The sequence below is a fragment of the Apteryx mantelli genome, chromosome 26 (assembly GCF_036417845.1).
Source record: "Apteryx mantelli isolate bAptMan1 chromosome 26, bAptMan1.hap1, whole genome shotgun sequence".
Classification (NCBI taxonomy): domain Eukaryota; kingdom Metazoa; phylum Chordata; class Aves; order Apterygiformes; family Apterygidae; genus Apteryx; species Apteryx mantelli.
In genome coordinates, this window is record NC_090003.1 from 9588946 (window position 1) to 9602422 (window position 13477).

At 49.7% G+C, this 13477-nt stretch overlaps 1 protein-coding gene across 1 annotated transcript in view; it reads right to left on the reverse strand.

The window, feature by feature from the left end:
- Positions 1 to 13477, reverse strand: part of PAX7 (paired box 7) — a 107946-nt gene that overhangs the window by 17280 nt on the left and 77189 nt on the right. The gene's annotated exons all lie outside the window — the stretch shown is intronic.

Here is a 13477-nt window from a genome sequence, read left to right on the forward strand (position 1 = left end):
CAAACATCACAAATTCAAGGCTGACGTCCTATTTCCAGATGGCCTTACCTCTCCCCTCGCAATAAGTTAAGCACAGAAACGAGGCGAACGTCAAAACATTAGTGTCATACGATGCTAATTGTTCAGTGTATCTATAGGCTGGAGATATAAGAAAGTTTTACAAAGGAGGAAACGCTTTTCTTAGCTCTGTTTCACTCTCGGAAATAACAAAGATGAGAAGGTAGGTAAACACGGGGAGAAAGAGCTAAGCATAGAAAATGTTGAGTTTCCATGCTCTGCTCTGGTCACATTTAAACATGCAGCCTGTAGAAATGAACATAGTACTAAGCTTCTGCGTTATATTATGGTTCCCTTTATAAGCACTTTATGAAGGGGCAATAGGTGACAAATAGATGTTATGAAAAAGACAAACACCATTTTCTTTCAGATGAAAGCAAGCGTTTCAAACTGCATGAATGAAAATGACAAGGAAATGGGAGAGGGATGCAAGCGCAAATACAAACTTTTTGATTTCTGAAGATCAAAATGATATAAAACACTGCAATTTGTAACAAAAATATTTAAAATAAAATATCCAGTTGCAATAATTTTGTCCCTTTGTTTATGAAGGGAGAAAAAGAAACTCTGCAGAGAGTGTTGAATGAAATGAAACCATTCTCGCTGTTTCCAAAATGTCCCAGCAATCCGTCCCCTCATCTGCAGTTACCTCCGTTACCTTTTCAGCTGCAGCGTGAGCACATTACAGACACAGACACCTGACACGACTCGGTAATTTGTAACTGAAGTCACTTCTGTTGCTATTCATTTGTGCTGAATGACAGAAAATACCCTAGTCAAGGAGAAGGTCCCACTTCACTAGACCCTGCACAAAACAAGCAAAATCCCAAAGCCCAAAACCGCCAGAGAATTTCGGATTCGGAGACTAGCCTTCTCCCCTGGGGCCTGGCTCTCTCTCTTCTCCTATCCCGAGAAAACAAATCCAGAAGAAAAAGAATGAGGGAGAAAGTCCCAGATTCCTGAACCGATTCCCCTGCAAAGTCAAGAGCAGAAGACCAGGCTAGTAAGGGCAGTGCTGCCCTCCCGCCACCCTTTTTGCATGTCACTGGCATCAGTAGGGGAGTCGGGTGAACCAGAGAGCCAGCATGTGTCAGCACCAAGTGTTAAGATGGACCCATATATTCAAAAATGATCTCCGATTTGAGGATACCCGATGAAGACACCTTGGAGCTGTTTCCTTTCCTTCAGCTCCAGTCTCCGGAGAAGGAAAAAAAAAAAGCCCTAGGATGCTGCAGGTAAAGGGGAGGAACTGGAATTATTGGTCCCTTTAGAGAATTGGTCTTGCCTAGAAATTTAACAAGCTCTCAGCATTTAGACCTTGCAAAAAGACAGTATAGTCTCTCCCCACGCGCACCCCAGCACAGTCCTTCAGGCTCTTGTACAAACCTAACTTTTTCCTTCTGGTTTAGAAGACGTAAATCGCTCTGCCAGGCCTATTGTGCGTTAAGCAAACAGCAAATGATTACAAGCACCATACTGGCTGAGAAAGCAGCAGGCTGCGGTGAGTTGTGTATCTGTCACATCACCGCTCCTGCTTGGCAAATAAGTTCTAATGCACAATTGGTATTTATTAGATGACATACAACAACTGTCTCATTAAATCAGGGTTTGAGTGTAGGCCGGAAGTCTTAATTTAAAGTGTCACCAGCTATTGCAATCAGACAGGTTAGGCAGGAGCAGAGTGAAGGGAAGGAAAGAAGTGGGGCCTGAAGAAGTAGGAAAGGGTAACTGGTCCTAACCCACCTTTCCAAACGGTTTGTGATTTCTGTGCTGCTCTAGGTTCAAAAAATATTTGTTCTGCATTTGCTTTCTCTCTCTCTCGCTCCCCTCTACGTGCACTTTCTAACTCTCCCCCTAATAAACGGTTCGGCACCCTTCTCTGTGTTTTAAATGCAGCGTCAAAAGCAAAGGTTAATGCTGGAGATTGCATTCCAATTGAAAACGCGGCAACCGATAAATTTGGTTTGTTTAGAGTGGAAATGCTTGAACTGCTGTAGATGGGTGGCGGGTGCGAGAGCATGGGGAGAGGGGGGTGGGAGATGCTCCCCGCGCCCTGGCTCCTCTCCGGACAAAATTAAATTTCAAAGTTTAATGAGTTGCGAAGGGCGCTGGATTAGAAAGGCTGGCCCTGCGCTGCCAAAAGCGAAGCAGCACGATGGAAAAAAAGAGAGCGCGCGCAAGAGAGAAAGCGAAAAAAAAACCCACCGAACCCAAAACGTCAGGGAACAGAGCAAGTGAAAAATGTCAGGGCAAATTGCTCTTGACAGTGTTAATATCTGCACCTCATAGCAATAATTACATGTAAATAAATAGTGAAATAGCTCTCAGCTGGAGTCTGTACTCTGAGTGCAGATGCCGCTAACAGCCAGCTGGGGACCTTTCGCTCTTCGACTGCCGTTTTCCCCCCTTTCCTCCCTCCCTCCCTTCCCCCGTTACATCTTTGCCAGAGCCGAGAGCACGATTGCGACTGCGGGTGGCTGCAGAAGGCTGCTCGCAGCCCTCCCCCCTTTCTCATGGCACCGCATTCACCCCCTCTTCCCATCGCCCTCCCCAGCCCAGGCACCGCTGTCGGCCGTCAGGGGAGAGTATATTGTTTTTCACCCCTGGCAAGGGGAAAACAAGCTTTACTGGATTCAGGTCCGGCCCTCGTGTGAGCGAAGCTGAGGCGGGGAGGGACGGCACGGCTGACTATCCTCCCATCTCTGTGGGCTCCGAAAAATGTCAGGAGGGATGTTGCTATCTGTTTCAAGCACTGGGATTACGTTCTTCTTATCACCAAGGTTGTCTATATTTCAAAAGGACACAAGAGAACATACGGTTTGGCATCAGGATGCAAAAGATGCTTCAGTTCCACAGGAGACTCATCTCCCACTGCTATCAGTGGCAAACGCAGAGATTTATAAGCCTGACTGCTTGAGCTTGTGCCTCTAACCCTTGTCCACGTACAAAATGTACTTCTGCAAGCGTACATCATTCCTTCCAAGAGCACGGCTTAATGCAGGGCATTGCAGGGAAACTGCCCTGGTCCAAGCAAGGGAAAAAAGTCATCGTACCATCAGCAGCTCCGGCAAAGGCGGGCTGGAAGCTCTCAACACCATTCCTTCCCCGGGCTCTGGGGATACGATAGCAGCCTAAGAAACCACGAATGACGTGGAGAGGGTGAGGATGAATTGACTGCTCACTGGCATTTCCAGCGCACACCAAACGCAGGTCGTAGGGGCGACATCCAAAGCAAGGGAAGTGGTGCTTTACTCAGCGGAGAGGCAACCTGCGCAACTCCTTGCTAAAGGAAGCAATGGATGCAGAAGTTGCATGGATTTAGGAGGAGACTGGTTAAGCACTTGGAAGAGAGGTTCACTGAGGATTACTAGACAGAAAAACTACCTCCTGTTAAGGAAATCCTCTGAGCTGAAAGTAGTGAGAGGCTGGGAAAGTTCTCAGGGGGAAGTACCCTCTCTTTGCCCTGTTCTTGATCCTCACGAGGCATCTGCTCACGGCCACTGTCAGAGAGGACCTGCTGGGCTGGGCAGAGCTTGGCCTGAAGCTAATGCAGCTAATATGGCCAAAGGGCTTTGGGGGGCTCCAAGTGTCGTGTAGGAGGGGAGATTTGAGGACTCCAAAGGACTGAATTCAAACTTATCATTACGGCCAAATGCAGGACTACTAAATGTGGAAACCCTTTTACAGAGTTTCGGGCTAGTAGAGGGCCTTGACTATACCCAAAGTCTAGGGTGATGAGGATCCTACCTTATATGTCTAGATTTAAGCAGGATAAACACTGTGCCTCCCTTCTTGGTCTTGGAGATAACAACCTTCCTCACGGTATCATGAGCAGAAATACATTCCAGGATGATGAGATACTCAGGTATTATGAAGAGAGTCTCAGAGACAGTCAAGCTCATTATTTTAGCCCCATGCTCTTTCACTTGCCCAATTTATCCCCCTCCGTGCCCTCACTCCAGCTCCCAGCCCTGAAAATCACTGCCCCATGTAAGCCACAGGGCTGTGCTAAACATCCAGCAGGCCCAGGCTACTTACTGCTATTCGGCACTTTGCAGGAGGAACAGAAATAGTTTGTGGCTTGAGATAGGCAGCAGTAAGGCCTGCGAGGTCAGTGCACACGAGAAGAGGGCAACTGCACATCCAGAGACACCCGGGCTCAGAGCCAGCGGAGAGCTGCTCCTCCGGCACAGCGCCTGGCAGGACGGGAACGCTTTGGGAGCTGCCCTGAGTGAAGCCCACATGCGCCCACCCCGCCACTGGAAGACGACACGCTCTCACGCTGACACACACTCCCTAATCAACATCACTCCGGGGCCAAACCACTAGAGCAAAACAGATAAAAAAAATAACCTGCCACTGACAGGAGGGAGATGCTCTTACTGAACATCGCCTTGTGCGAGGGAAAAAAGCTTTGAGACCTCTCCTTTTGGCTAATGAGATTCACAACAACGCCCCGCACTGCACTGAGCAACAAACACAGCTCCATTATTTGGAAAACAAATATGTTCTTTAGAGCTTCCTGGTTGTCAAACACCTTTTTGTTTAGCTCAACAACTAATCCACTTATCAGAGGATAAAGCTGCCAGTGAATCACCAGTATGATAAAAGCATGCACAAAATTAGCCAAAATTTGCCTATGGCTCCTGCACATTTAACAAACACCAGCTAAGAGAAAAATGATTCCTTTTTTTTTTTTTTTTTTTTTTAAATAACTGAGATCCCCAGGAGAGATTCTGTCAGATAGCAGCTTTTATTTTGCTTGCAGTTTTTTTCCTTGCTCTCTCTCTTCCCACATAACCCAAGCACTGAGGCTGGGAGATGCTGGGAGCTGATATCAGATCCACGGTGTAATCGACAGTATTTGAATAAGCAAGAGATGGAACCAGGCAAAATTTTAATACATCTTTTTAAATAAAAAAACAATGCTCAGGTATTGGCTGCTTCTCTAGGACCTCGGTATTGCTGGATGTTTTCCTGCTCGTGAGGTCACAACGCCTGTAGGATGCTGCATTTGCCCTTCTCTGCTCTTGAAGATTTCGGTGTTTTGTGCCCCTTTGTGATTTTAGCCTCTCTGCATTCCTGCATGACAGATCCATGCTACTATCCCCACTACGTGGATGGGGAAACCCCTGCACACAAGAGCTAGTAGCTTGCCCAGGTTGTGTAACCAAGTTAGTAGCGGGGGATGCAGGTCTCGTGACACCCAGTCCTCTGCCACAACCATTAAACCACCTCTAACTCACCTTGAACTCTGTTGTTGCATCCTTCAGAGAGACCTTGCTCCTGACCAGAGAATTAACTGGAGTAAACACTGTTTACCTACTCCCTGAAATTCACTCAGTCATATAAACCTTGGGAATTTCTACAGCAGGATCTATGCAAAGATCTTCTGAAAGAGAGAGAGAGAGAAAGAGAGAGAGAACAAGAACTCCTTAGAGTTGGACTCTTGTTCCCTTGGAGCTCAGATCCCATCTGAATGTCTCAGAGCTCTGGAAATGTTCCTCTTTCTGGTTGAGACGTATTTTCAGAGGGGGTTGCTGGAAGGGGGATCCCTAAGGAGCTGTCCTAAAGTCAATGGACTCCAATTTGGGACTGGAATCCATTTGGTTTCAGAGTCCATCTCCAGGATTAGGACATGCTGAGGAGTCTAGTCTACATCACTCCATGCCTATGGAGGTTCAGAGATTTGAGGGATATTGCTGGAGTTTTGGGGAACTTGGAAAAAGAAAGGAGACTGGTTCCAATAAGGACAAAATTCATGTCTCCATAGTTTGTGGAGTCACCAAAGAGAGATTCAGCTATTCTAAAGTCTGACACATTCTCTGAAGATCCCTGTCTCTCTGCACCGATTATGCAGAGACTGTAAGACGACTTCGCCCCTAATGGAGCTGCCTTAGTTAAGTGGAATGAATTTGGATGATATTCTCTCTTTGCTAACTCTAAATGAAGACAGTCCAAAAGGAAGAATGACCACAGCACGACTGTGCTGCCTTCAAACTCACTGAAATCATGCTACCATAGCAATTACTGGTCAGGAACAGACAAGCCGACTGACACACTTAGCAGCTCTTGAGACAGGCAGCCGAGCTGTGAGAATCGGAGGCTTCGAAGGCTTCTGGCCGTACCTTTTAGGCACAAGTCTTTACTGAAACATAGCATCAGCAAGAGGAGTGTCAGAGATGAAGATCTGCAGCCGGGCGAGGCCACGGAGCCACTGCGAGAGTCCGAAGGGGGAGAGCAAAATGCATTCCGATATTATTCTCCTTTCCCCCCCAACTTTGCCTAGGCTTGAACGGGACCACAGCACATGACGACGGGAGCATTTAGGGGAGCTGGGAATTAATCAAGAGGCACACACCTGTCAGGCTGGTATCTGGAACTAAACAGAAACACTTGCTAGTGCTTGACCTTCTGCCCTCCAGACAAGCCTGTGGCTCTCGAGCAGTTTGAGAAACCCTCTCACTGGTGCCGCAGCTCCAAGATCCTGGGTGAAATGCAGCAAGGGGAGCGAGCGAGCAAACAGTGGGGAGAGAGGCAGAAGCTGGGTTTTGAGCGGTGGGGGAAGGAGAAAGAGGCCGTAGCTGGTGGCGCTGATGCGGGGACAGGCAATCTTCTGGCAGGGCTGGGAGAATTTAGCCCGGCAGCTGGTGCAATGACCTGGATGTGATGGGAAAAACCACAGCATGCAATGGGTTGGCCAACAGGCCAAAAGCAGAAGCTACCTGAGGCACAGTGCTGTAGGTAAAAGAGGCTGGATAGAAAAAGACATTGGAGACATTTAGAGTCAAACATCTCCAGAACTTTCTATACTTCCCCTGGATGGGATTTGTTTTGGATCAGATGTATGTGATACATCAGTGTGTGCTGATTAGCAGTCCAGCACGTGTTTCGGTATTAAATCAGTCCTGCTTGTAGATTATGAAGGCCAAAACTCGGCACTGAGTAGTGTTCAAACAGTGAAAGCTAAGGCAATGCTAACTCTGCCAAAAAACATAACAAAGCCCTGAATGCATGATCAGGGAGCCACAGATCTTAAAATTAAGATTAAGGTATAGGATTAAGATCTTAATTCTTAAAGAGATTTGGGGCACTTGCTCTTTAAAATGCATGAATAGATTCTAAATTCATAAACAGACGTAAAATGGCCCAGCCACTCTGATAGCACTGACCTCAGACCCAGATAATGTGAAAAGCGAGATGTCACTGTACTTTTGGCTTTCAGATTTTCTGTTTTAGGGCTTCGAGGGTGTCTGTGTAAACACCTGTGAGAAGGGAAAAGGACAGACACTTCACGAGAAGCCAGCTTCTCCAGCTGCTCCAGTACTGAAGAGAAGAAAGAAAACAGACCGGTACAGAACAAGATCCTAGTCAACAGCACGAGGTGTTGGGACATCCTATGAGATCCTGTACATGAAGATGTGCAAGTCAGTTTGCTAGTCCACAAGTCTGGTGTTTCCAACAGGCATCCTGCTACACGTGCTTCCTCCTCACCTGAAGTGAAACCCCCTCATTCCCCTAGTAGCAGAAGGCAGTCAAGCATTTAAACTACTGAGGGGCTTAAGTCTCTCCTGAAAGAGGCCCAGATCCTGGGGGTCCAGTTCCATGGATGTCCAAGCGTCCAGGAATCTTTGAAAGCCTCTGTGTTTGCTTTTGGAGTTATAATGAGCCTGTGGCCTAGCGGTGCCAGCAGGAGACCAGAAGCAGCTGCTGTAGGAAGCAAAAAAACATTTTCTACAACTGATCTCCACTCTTTCTTCTCCATTGCTCCAAGCAGCCAAGCTGTGATGACTGAAAGACCCCAAGGAGAGCTCAAAGCCTCACTGTTCTAGGTGCTCTACCAAAACATGGCTGAACCACTTTCCCTCGAGCTAACAACCTGAAGCTATGGATTCTGCAGCAAGCAATGATTTTATGGGGTCTCATACACATAGGCAAGATCTGGAAACAGAGCACGCCTCCAGCCAAGGATGAAGAAGTCTGGGACACGGTAGGTGGCTAAAATGAACAGCCTAGGAGTGCCAGCCCTATCTGGTGTTGAGACCACCCTACTCCCATGAGAGCAGAAAGCACCACAAACCCACACCATGAATTAGGACAGAGCAAATTCCTTCAGAAGCAGGCACAGCCGCATCCCTTTTCTGCCGCAGTACCAACAACCACCTCCAACCAGGTCTGGGGAGAAACCAGCTCTCCTGTCTCTTGGAGCTGCTCTCACTGCTGCTGCCCGTTTGGAGGAAGCCGTGTGCCCAGGGGGGGAAGGGGCACGCAGGCAGTCGGGCTCTGTGCATCGCCTCCTTCTCCTCGCTGCTGTGAACGAGTCCCGCAGCAGGCCTTGGTGCCCGCTGGGCTGGAGCAGGGCATGGAGGTGCTATTAGCAGCACGCGCTGCCCAGAACTTCATTAGACCTGGCGGACCCACACTCCCGACAGAGCTGCTGAATCCGGTGTTGGCTTTTCGGGTCAGGGAGACCCCATGTGGCTCCTAATTCGGGGCTGGATTTGTGCTCAGCTGCACACTCTAATCACTAATTAAAGGTTTGCCATCATCCTCCAGCAGCTGTTAGTGTCCTACAGGTCGATCCCCAAGCAGCACTCTGCCGAGCCAGAGCTGCCGATTGGAAAGTTCATTGTATGGGCACTGTCCAACCCCCTCCCCATCCCCAATACACCCGGGTATTTATTTCCTCATCAGAAAAGAGCTGCAACATCAGACAATGCTATGCTTTGCACCACCTCTTCTTCTCCCCTTCTTGCAGTCAGGCCCCAAATATTTCTTGTTCCCCCTCCCTCTTGTTCATTCTTTTTTTCCTCCCTTTCTTTTCGTCTTTTTGAACGAAAAAATGTTATTTTGTGCCTCCTGAGCCTTGCCGGCTGGGCTCGGCATCTGTATCAGCTGGAGGAGCTTATGAGCCTCGTCTCCTCGGATTTAGACTGAAATTTTGATTTTCTGCCGCGCTCAGATAATGTGGAAATCCTGTTCCCCGATATTTACTGTTTATCAGCGCAGCGCAGTTCTGGGGGGAAGGGAATCTCTCTCTCCGTGTGTCCCCCCTCGCTCCCCACCACCCCCCATCCTGCATGCTAATGCAGTTGGACTTCGGAGCAGACGCTACAACAAAAGCCTAATTACGGCGAGCCGAGGGGAAGAGGAACTCCCTGGAAAAGAGGCTCTGCATCCCTGGGACCAACTCTCATCCTTGCCCCATCATCTGAGCCAGCTGGAGCAAAGTGCTGGTCCCTTGCCCTGTCCTGAATCACCAAGCAACCCACCCCTCTCTGGACCCAGGTCTCTGGTCTCCACCAGTTAAGAGAAACACCCAAGGTCCCCTCCAGCTTTACGAATTTGAGGATCGGGAAGCGCAGGAGCTAGGTGAGCCGTGCCATGTCCCCTTTTCCCCAGCTCCTCACCTGGATTAATCGATCCTGTCTCGTCTGTCCAAGTCAGGTTGGCCTCAGCATCCCAGTCTACCAGGCCAGCCCTCTGCCTCCTTCCCACCGCGCTCGTCCCGAAGGGAGCCTGTGCAGGACCAACTGCTCAGCACCTCTCTGTGACGGAGGGACTTGTGTTTGGGGACCCCCAGGCAGCCTGCCCGCAAGCATCATCCCCTTCCGAGGGGTACAACATCCTGCTGCCCCACGTGCCAACACGCACGCAAAGTCCTGCATCCTCCAGTACATATTAGCCTTGTTGAGCCCTTGCAAACTCATTCCTGCAAGCGACCGGGAGAGGGGAAGAAAAGGAAAGGAAAGGAAAGGTGGGGGGACACGTCCCTCTATAAGTGACACAAACTATGCAAGAAAAATAAAACAATAACAAAGAAAATCTGGCGCTCAGCAGCAGGGGAACAGCTCTAAGGACCACTTAAGTGGCCAGCGGTGCATAATGCCTCACTATTAATGAAGCCTGCTGCCCATCCCGAAAAGGATTGGTTATTGCCAGATAACGTACAGGGCTTGCTTTCTCCCCCCAACCCCTCGCGGGGAAGGCAGGCATTTCCCCGTGGTTGGGATTGAACTGAATAATGTCCCAGCCACCTGCAAACGTGCCAGGCTTTCTCTGCAACTGCATAATTAGAGGCAGCATTGGGGTGAGGCAGCAGGGTAACGCAGCATGCAGAAAGGAGGGGAAGAAAAACGGGAAAAGGAGGGTTTTTTTTTAAAAAGAGGGGGAAAGGAATGGAAAGGGAGACAGGAAACATGATAAAGCTCAGCCAGGCGCTTTCTGCTTGTCCTGTTCTCTGTGCAGCTTGGCTGTTGGCTGGCTCTTCTGGTTTAAAGTGACTCCGCTTCTTATGGAAACGGAGAGGCGGTATTAAAAGAAAAAAAAAAAAAAAAACCCAAGACACAGAGAGCTTCCTTATCTCATGGAGACAGTTGTCAGGAATCACTTTGACTGAGTCGTTTTGTCTCCATGCTTTTTTTCGCTGTCAAGCAGGCCTCAGGACATGGATCAAAGGAGAGGCGCCGAGCGCTCGCTGAAACTTCTGATCCCTTCTCGGTACAGAGGCGCGAGTGGCAGACAGCTCTCCTCCACATCAAATGGAAGGAGAGAGGAGAGGGAGGAAGAAGGGAAGGGAGAAGGAGAAGAAAAGCTGGGAGAGAGACAGAGAGAGAGGAGGCTGCGAGGGGCGCTCTCTGCCACTCTGGATCTCATGGGGAAGACAGAAAACAGCCGCCTTTGCTTCCCCTCTTCCCCTTTCCCCATCGGGAGCATCCCCCCGCCCACGTCCCTCCTAAAGAGCGGCTCTGGCAGCCCTGCGAGTGCTAGAGAGAGAGGTGGGGTACGGAATAACACATATTTCCCCCAGTCTAACAGGTGACCTCCTCACGGCGCCTGTCCCCACCCAGGCTGTCCCCGGGCAGCGGTGGGGCTCAGACCAAGCTCTGCGTTGGAGCTAGAGTCATCCCAACAGCTCCCACCTGCCTGGCCCTGCTTCGGCTTCTGTCCCGGTTTGGTGGGTGAATTCCCACCCCATAAACGACCCCCCCAGCGTCAGCCTTGCTTCTTTTCCTTCAATCTCTCAAGCCTGTCCCAGTGATTTTCCCATTTCTGCTTAGCAAGCAGCTCCCCACCCTTTCCCTTTGGTTGCTCATGATCCCCTTTCGGGTGCTTATTCCCTGAAATAAGATCCCCCTCATCTCTAAACTGGATAGGCTTAAGGCCTGACTCCAGCTTACTGTGGTGAGCTAAGACCTTCCACACCTTTGATCAATTTACTACTTGCGCACCCCAGACCCCGCTAGGATTTCTGATCTGCAGACCCTGCTGTAAATTGATCCTGTGCACGCCTGTCTGATGGCTGCAGGAAGCAGCGTCTTGCAGCGGGAGGCCTTGCCACCCCCACGCAACCCTCCCGCCCGTCCGGCACCGCGCAAGGTGGAAACCCCCTCGTGGCGCCCACCCCACGACCCGACAGCCCCCCAACGCAACTGCTACACAAGGCTCCATCGCCTCTCCTCTGCACCGCCCGCACAAGGCTACGCTCCCCATACAGCTACCGCACAACCCCGAACCCCCAACCTGCTAAAGCACATATTGCACAGCCATACACTACCCCCCCCCACCCCATGCACAGACAGAAGGGGAAGCGAACAAAAAATAAACCATTCTGAAAAAGAGCCTCATCCAAAACGTGGGCATCCAAAATGGGAACGCTAGTGGTCACCGCAGATTCCCCCACCGCAGCCCTACGCGAGCAGCTCACGACCCTCACCCTTGGGGTTGGGGTTAGTGCCTGATCCACCGCAAAGTACATCGCTGTAGAGTTTTCTTATCATAGGCAACTTTTTACAGCCAGTGCACAGCTGGAACCCAGCCGTTATACTGCAGCCAGATTTTCGCAGGCACACAAAACACACGGGCACACGCACCCGTGTGCGTACATGGCACGGGCATGCAGGACATCGATGCCCTTCTGCACACTGGCGCACAGAAATATGCACATATGCCCCTGCCTCTGAATCCTAATTATTCCTCTTATTGCATTCATCCCTTTTAAGCTTCCCCTCTATCTCGCATTGCTCATTCCAGCGCTGCCTTTCCCCACTGAGGCCCCTTGATTCCTCTCGCAGCTCAGCACCAGCTCCCCAGTCCCTCCCCAGGTTACTGCAGCTCTTCGAACCATGCGGCGAAACACTCGCCTCCGAATGCCAGAGGTCGCTCAGAAATGCCTGTCACCAGGCTGGATGCTGTACTAATTGCTAATCCCTCATTTTCTCTATCTGCCCTGCCTGCCTTGTCTCGAGTTCCCTTATTAATCATAAAGCAGGGCAAATCTGGCATTTGAATTCTCCAGGTCTGTGTCTCCCAGCCAAGTCCCTCTTACCCTCCCTGGTGTGGAAAAGGGACAAGACCCAGAGGAGAGGCGTTTCGAACAAGTTGATACAACAGAGCTGAAAGCCCCACCAGGCCAGTTTAGACTTCAGCACCAATTACAGCCCCTACAATGGCTGTTCCACCCACCCTGGTTTGGCTTTGTATCCACCACCATCTTCAGTAGGTGCTGCCTGTTCCTACGGCCTTCATTCCTTGGCTGCCTGGCAGCTCATCAGACCTCTTCTCATCTCCCCAGGTTTCTCCTTCCCGCTGTCATTGTTCTTGTTGTTCTCCTTACTCTTCTTTTCTGTGTTTCTTCTGTTTTCTCCTTACTCCCCTTCCCCCCCCCCCCCACTTTGTCTACTTTGGATGCTCGGGTTTACAAACAGCGCAGTCCCAGAGGGGCTGAATCGGCATCCACCGAACCCAATGATAAAGCTTCTACTGAATTCAAAGGCTCAGGACCCAACTGTTTGCTCTGTCACCCTTCGGCATTTCTGACGTTTTAACATCTCAGTAATACACACACAGAATTGACTGGAGTGGGAAACACATAGTTAGGAATAAATGCAATCAGTGCCACCCAGAGCATTAATGCTAGGGTTAAGGTTATTACCTTGTAAGATACTAACCTTATTTGTTTTTATCAGTTTTCCATGCGACCTGGGCATCCGAATCAATTAAGGCAACTCTTGAAACCTCATCTCATATTTCCCCCCTCTCCCCTGCAACAAGGGCTAAAAGCAGTTTCTGCAAACTTTCTTGCAAGCGCAGGGAGAAACTGAGGGAAGGATCATGGCCACGGTTTGTCCAGCTCCGGCTACGCGACAGGGAGGTGTAAATGGTGTGGGAGAAGATACAGTTTCACTGCATGGGAAAGATTGACAGAAAATGTTTTGGCCCCTCAGATGTGACTTTCCCCCTTCCCACCCTGCTCCTTCGCTCACAGAAGCAAAGTCATTAGGAATCAGGCAAATAAATACGTATCTATTTTCACACGAGAAAAATGTTCCATGTTCCCCTTTTCCCCTTGCTTATAGCAGGGGCGTCTAATTGACAAGAGCAGATGGGCTTTGTTTGGTTAGATTGGAAAAAAAAAAGA